This window comes from Salvelinus sp. IW2-2015, unplaced genomic scaffold (assembly GCF_002910315.2).
Source record: "Salvelinus sp. IW2-2015 unplaced genomic scaffold, ASM291031v2 Un_scaffold5182, whole genome shotgun sequence".
Lineage (NCBI taxonomy): Eukaryota > Metazoa > Chordata > Actinopteri > Salmoniformes > Salmonidae > Salvelinus > Salvelinus sp. IW2-2015.
Window position 1 is genome coordinate 4,054 of NW_019946448.1, and position 6,685 is coordinate 10,738.

The following is a 6,685-nucleotide window of genomic DNA, read 5'->3' on the forward strand; positions in this document are numbered from 1 at the left end:
TACATCTGTAAACAATAATATAACTTGAGACAAAGTCTTTCCTGCCAGGAGACGTAGCCAGGAAAACTCCTGTCCCTAATAGAAGCTGCAGAGGATTCAGTGTGTATTGTTTACCTGCAGGCACCCTCTTTGTTCTAGAAGACCAGAGGATTCAGTGGTGTCTTGTTAACCTGCAGGCCACCCTCTTGGTTCTGGAAGACCAGAGGATTCAGTGGTGTCTTGTTAACCTGCAGGACACCCTCTTGGTTCTAGAAGACCAGAGGATTCAGTGGTGTCTTGTTAACCTGCAGGCCACCCTCTTGGTTCTAGAAGACCAGAGGATTCAGTGGTGTCTTGTTTACCTGCAGGCCACCCTCTTGGTTCTGGAAGACTAGATGATTCAGTGGTGTCTTGTTAACCTGCAGGCCTCCTCTTGGTTCTGGAAGACTAGATGATTCAGTGGTGTCTTGTTAACCTGCAGGCCTCCCTCTTGTTCTGAAGACTAGATGATTCAGTGGTGTCTTGTTAACCTGCAGGCCTCCCTCTTGGTTCTGGAAGACTAGATGATTCTGGTGTCTTGTTAACCTGCAGGCCTCCCTCTTGGTTCTGGAAGACTAGATGATTCAGTGGTGTCTTGTTAACCTGCAGGCCACCCTCTTGGTTCTGGAAGACTAGAGGATTCAGTGGTGTCACTCTGGTCTTCCAGAACTAAGAGGGTGGCCTGCAGTGATTGTGTATTTGTACATTCTGACACTATGTTGCAATAGTCTGTTTGATGAAGAAGCTCCAAAGCTCTTTAACATTTATTATTGTTGAACGGAATAAGCTGTTATACTGAACTTTCTTTAACAACTGGACAATTCCACAGTAGCAGAGTGACACTGAGACTCAGATTTACACTATAAAATGTCTGTCTAACAGAATGAGGGTTTGTGCTCTTTGTGTCGTCCATTCGGTTATCAAACGTTGCATCTGCATTGTTCTTCAAGTCAATGTGTTTAATTATTTTGTATTTTGTTAAAGTAGTTGTTGTGCATAGAGTTGTACGTTTTTTTAACACTGATAGTAACAACAACCACCACAGAGAAGTTGGCTGCATCTACAGACAGCAGACAGACAGACAGACAGACAGACAGACAGACAGACAGACAGACAGACAGAAGACAGACAGACAGACAGACAGACAGACAGACAGACAGACAGACAGACAGACAGACAGACAGACAGACAGACAGACAGACAGACAGACAGACAGACAGACAGACAGACAGACAGACAGACAGACAGACAGACGACAGACAGGTTATTTACTATGACTGGATGTGTTATAATAGCATATAATATAAGACTAGAATAGAATAAGTTTTGACATGAAAGCACAGCCAGATGTTTTGACTTGACAGTGTGTCTCTATACCTCTCAGTCTCTGAAGACACCCAGCCATGTTAGGATTATTAGAGAAGCTTTTCCTGCTGAAAGACAGTTTCATTTCATCTGGTTTCAGAAATAATCTATTGAATATGTTCATAACCACGTCCACCTATAAGATGTGGGGATCTGTATGACTAAGAAGACATACAAAGAACTCTGATTGTAAAACGTCTTCTCTGTTTAGTCCTAGATATGTCTAGGGTACTGCTGAATGTAGTACCTCTAACCCTGACCCTAGACCTAACAGTAATAACCACACTAATGTAAAGTATTACCTCATTCTCAATGATCAGTCAATACATACAGTATTCATTTCAACTACAGTACATTGTATCAATATCAAGTCCCCCTCATTACAACCACTTATTAATTATTATAGACACTTATATCAGTGTTATAACACATAGGTGTATTATAAGGCATTATAAAGGTCATTAAAATATTATCCCCTCATCACTGTCAAACGCTCCCTAAAACACTTCAGCGAGCAGGCCTTTCTAATCGACCTAGCTCGGGTATCCTGGAAGGATATTGACCTCATTCCGTCAGTAGAGGATGCCTGGTTGCTCTTCAAAAGTGCTTTCCTCTCCATCTTAAATAAGCATGCCACATTTAGAAAATGTAGAACTAAGAACAGATACAGCCCTTGGTTCACCCCAGACGTGACTACCCTTGACCAGCACAAAAACATCCTGTGGCGTTCTACATTAGCATCGAATAGCCCCCGCGATATGCAACTTTTCAGGGAAGTCAGGAACCAATATACTCAGTCAGTTAGGAAAGCTAAGGGTAGCTTTTTCAAACAGAAATTTCCTTCCTGTAGCACTGATTCCAAAAAGTTTTGGGACACTTTAAAGTCCATGGAGAATAAGAGCACTTACTTCCAGCTGCCCACTGCACTGAGGAGAGGAAACACTGTCACCACCGATAAATCCATGATAATCGATAATTTCAATAAGCATTTTTTCCACGGCWAGCCATGCTTTCCACCTGGCTACCCCGACCCYGGCCAACATCTCAGCAGCCCCTGCAGCAACTTATCCACTTATCCATCTGGATCCCTACAAATCAGCTGGGCTAGACAATCTGGACCCTCTCTTTCTAAAATTATCCACCAAAATTGTTGCAACCCCTATTACTAGCCTATTCAACSTCTCTTTYRTATYGTCTSAGATCCCCATAGATTGGAAAGCTGCCGCGGTCATCCCCCTCTCCAAAGGGGGAGACACTCTAGACCCAAAATGTTATAGACCTATATACATCCTGCCCTGCCTTTCTAAAATCTTCGAAAGCCAAGTTAATAAACAGATCACCGACCATTTCGAATTCCACCGTACCTTCTCTACTACGCAATCTGGTTTCCGAGCTGGTATACCACACCTCCTCAATCCCTTATCCGTAGTGACTGTATGATTAACCAATTCCTACCACACCTCCTCAGTCACTTATCCGTGGCCTGTATATTAACCATCATACCACACCTCCTTCAGTTCCTCATCCAGTAGGGGCTGTTATATTAACCATATACCACACCTTCCCTCATCCTTATCCTTGACTGTATATTAACATATACCACACCTCCTCATCCTTATCCGTGTGCTGCTATATCAACCATATACCACACCTCCTCAGCTCCTTATCCGTGTACGAATACATATTAACCATATACCACAACACCTCCCAGTCCTATCGTGATGCTGATATAGTACCATATACACCCTCCTCAGGCACTATCCAGTGGTGCTGTATATAACCATATACCACACCTCCTCAGATCCATTATCCGTGGTACTGTCATATTACCATAGTACCACACCCCTCAGTCCTTATCGCGTGCTACTGATATACATAACCATATACCACACCTCCTCAGTTCCTTATCCGTGGATACTGTATATTAAAACCAATACCAACACCTCCTCAGCTCCTATCTCGGTGCTGTAGATAAACCAAACCACACCTCCTCGAAGTCACTTATCCTTGGTGCTGTAATTAAACCATAGACCACACCTCCCTCAGTCCTATCCGTGGTGCTGTATATTAACACATAATACCACACCTCCTCAACCTTATCCGTGGTACATAGTATATTAACCCAAATACCACACCTCTCAGGCCTTATCCGTGTACTGTATATCTAACCATATACCACACCTCCGCATCCCTTATCCGTGGTGACGATATATTAACCATATGACCACACCTCCTCAGTCCTTATTTCCGTTGTGTGTATATTAACCATATACCACAACCTCCTCGAGTCCTTATCCTGTACTGTATAAACCATCATACCACACCTCCTCCAGGCCTTAATCCGTGGTACTGTATACTTAACCAGATACCACCACCGTCTCATCCTTATCCTGGTCACGATATTTAACCAAACCACACCCCTCAGTCCTTATCCGTGGTACTGTATATTAACCAAATACCAACACCTACCTCAGTCCTTATCCGTGTACTGTATATCTAACCCATAATACCAACTCCTCAGTCACTTATCCGTGGTGCTGATATATTACACCATATAACCACACCTCCTCAGCCTTATTCCGTGGTACTGTATATTAACCATATACCACACTCTCAGTCCTTATCCTCGGTACTGTATATAAACCATATACCACACTCCTCAGTCCTTATCCTGTGCGTATAACCATATACCACACCTTCCTCAGTGCCATTATCCGTATACTGTATATTAGACCATTATACACACCTCCTCAAGTCCTTATCGTGGTACTGTATATTAACCATATACCACACCTCACATCAGCCTTATCCGTGGTACTGGTATATTAACCATATACCACACCTCTAGTACCTTAGCCAGGGGCTCGTATATAACCATTATACCACACCTCCTCAGCCTATCCCGTGGTCGACGTATTATTACCATATACCACACCTCACTCAGATCCTTATCCGTGTACTGTATATTAACACATATACCACACTCCTCCAGTCCTATAATCCTGGTGACTGTATACTATAAACAAATACCACACCTCCTCATCCTTATCCGGGTGCTGTATATAACCCATATACCACACCTCCATCAGTCCTTATCCGTGGATGCTGCTATTAACCCATATACCACCCCTCCTCATCCTTATCCGCTATGCATGTCTCTTACCCCCAAACTCCCCCCCCCTCCATCACGTCCTATACTCACATGCTGTCATCTATCAACACACCATCTCAAACCCCCCCTACCTCCTCCTCATCCTAGGTGCTGTCACTATCCCCCTACATCCCCCCCTCCTCCTTCCTTCTCACGTGGATGACTGTCTCTTCCCCCATCTACCCCCCCTCCGCAGGCCTATCTTGCTTATTAGCCCCCACTACGTGTCTTCACCCGGCCTCTCGCCGGTCCTTTCACCCTCCTCTCCTTCCCTTCCCTCGCACCTCACCCCTTCAGACTCATTGTCCACCTCCATTTTCACCCTTCCTTCCTAGTCCATAAATATCCCTGTTCGAAGAGCTACAGAAACATAAACCACTTGCCAAACCCAACACCAACTACTTATGTCAAAATCCCTCTTGCGATTACCCCATGCACGTTCCTCTCTCATCTTCCTCCCTTCTTACCCCCCCCCTCCTAGACTCCCCCCACACCCCTCTGGCCGCCCCCGGCCGCCCCTCCCCTCCCCCCCCCTCTACTTCCTCGCGGGCCCACCGCCCCTGCTCTGCGTCTCTCTGTCGTCATGTCAGATATGCGGTGCCCCCCCGTCCCCCTGGCTCACCCGCGCGCGTTCTGCTAGCCCCGACCCGTTACTGTTGTCTGTCTGTCTGCTCTCTGCACGCCCCCAGTCCCCCTCCCTGTGCCCGCCGTCCTGTCGAGCGCTGTCTTGCGGGCTGCTAGCTCCGGAATTTACTGCCCGGTCTCTACGCTAGTCCCGTGGCGCATCCCTCCCTCCACCCGGCCCCTCTGCGGCCCTACCCCTGTTGTCTGCGCAGAAAAGAAAAAAGAACAAGAAAGGAGAACAAAAAGAGAGGAAAAAAGAAAAAAAGAAAAAAAAAAAAAGAGCGAAGAGAAAAAGAAAGAGAAAGAAAGAAAACGAATAAAAAAAAAAAGAGAAGAAAAAAGAAAAAAAAGAGAGGAAAAGAAAGAAGGAAGAAAGAAAAAAAACAAGGAAAGGAAAAAAAACAAAAAAAAAAAAAAGAAAAAAGAACAAGAAAAGAGAAAAAGAAAAAAGAAAAAGAAAGAGAAAAAAGAGGAGAAAAAAAAAAGAAAAAGAAAAGAAAGAGAACGAAAAAGACAACAAAAAAGAAAAAAGAGAAAAAAGCGAAAAAAAAAAAGGAAAAAAGAGAAAGAAAGAAGGGAAAAGAGAAAAAGAGAAAAAAAAGAAAAGAAAAAAAACAAACAAGAGAAAAAAAAAGAAGAAAAAAACAAGAAAGAAAAAAAAAAGAAAGAAAGAGAAGAACAGAAAAAAAAAAACAAAAAAAAAAAAAAAAGAAAGAAAAAAACGAAAAAAAAAAGAAAAAAAAGAAGACCAACAAAGAAAACAAAAAAAGAGAAAAAAGAAACAAAAGAAAGAAAAAAAAACAGAAAAGAAAAGAAAAAAAAAAGAAAAAAAAAAAAAAAAAGAAAAAAAGAAAGAAGGAAAAAAAAAAGAAAAAAAGACAAAGAAGAGAAAAAAGAAAAGAAAAAGAAGAAAAAAAAAGAAAAAAAAGAAAAAAAGAAAAAAAGAAAAAAAAAAAAAAAAAAAAAGAAAAAAAAAAAAACCAAAAAAAAAAAAGAAAAAAAAAAAAAAAAGAAAAAAAAGAAAAAAAAAAAAAAAAAAAAAAAAAAAAAAAAAAAAAAAGAAAAAAAAAAAAATAAAAAAAAAAAAAAAGAACAAAAAGAAGAAAAAAAAAAAAAAAAAAAAAAAAAAAAAAAAAAAAAAAAAAAAAAGAAGAAAAAAAAAAAAAAAAAAAAAAAAAAAAAAAAAAAAAAAAAAAAAAAAAAAAAAAAGAAAAAAAAAAAAAAAAAAAAAAAGAAAAAAAAAACAAAAAAAAAAAAAAAAAAAAAAAAAAAAAAAAAGAGCGAAAGAAAAACAGAGAAAAGGAAAGGACAGAGAAAAAGAGGTCGGGGAAAAAAAAAAGGAGGGAGAAAGAAAAGAAGGCGAGAAGAGAAGGAGTAGGCCGAGCAGAAGAGAGGAAGAAGAAAGAGCGAAAGAGCCCGAAAGCAGGACGAACCGGAGAAGACACAAACACAAGGAAGCGTGGTGAGAAACTGAGGAAGACAGGACTCCAGGCTGCTCCCCTCCTGCTCTGTGCTATGCTGGACCTG

The 6,685-nt window shown here is 41.3% G+C and overlaps 1 protein-coding gene across 1 annotated transcript in view; it reads left to right on the forward strand.

The window, feature by feature from the left end:
• Window positions 1-6,685, forward strand: part of LOC112078046 (tripartite motif-containing protein 29-like) — a 9,732-nt gene that overhangs the window by 648 nt on the left and 2,399 nt on the right.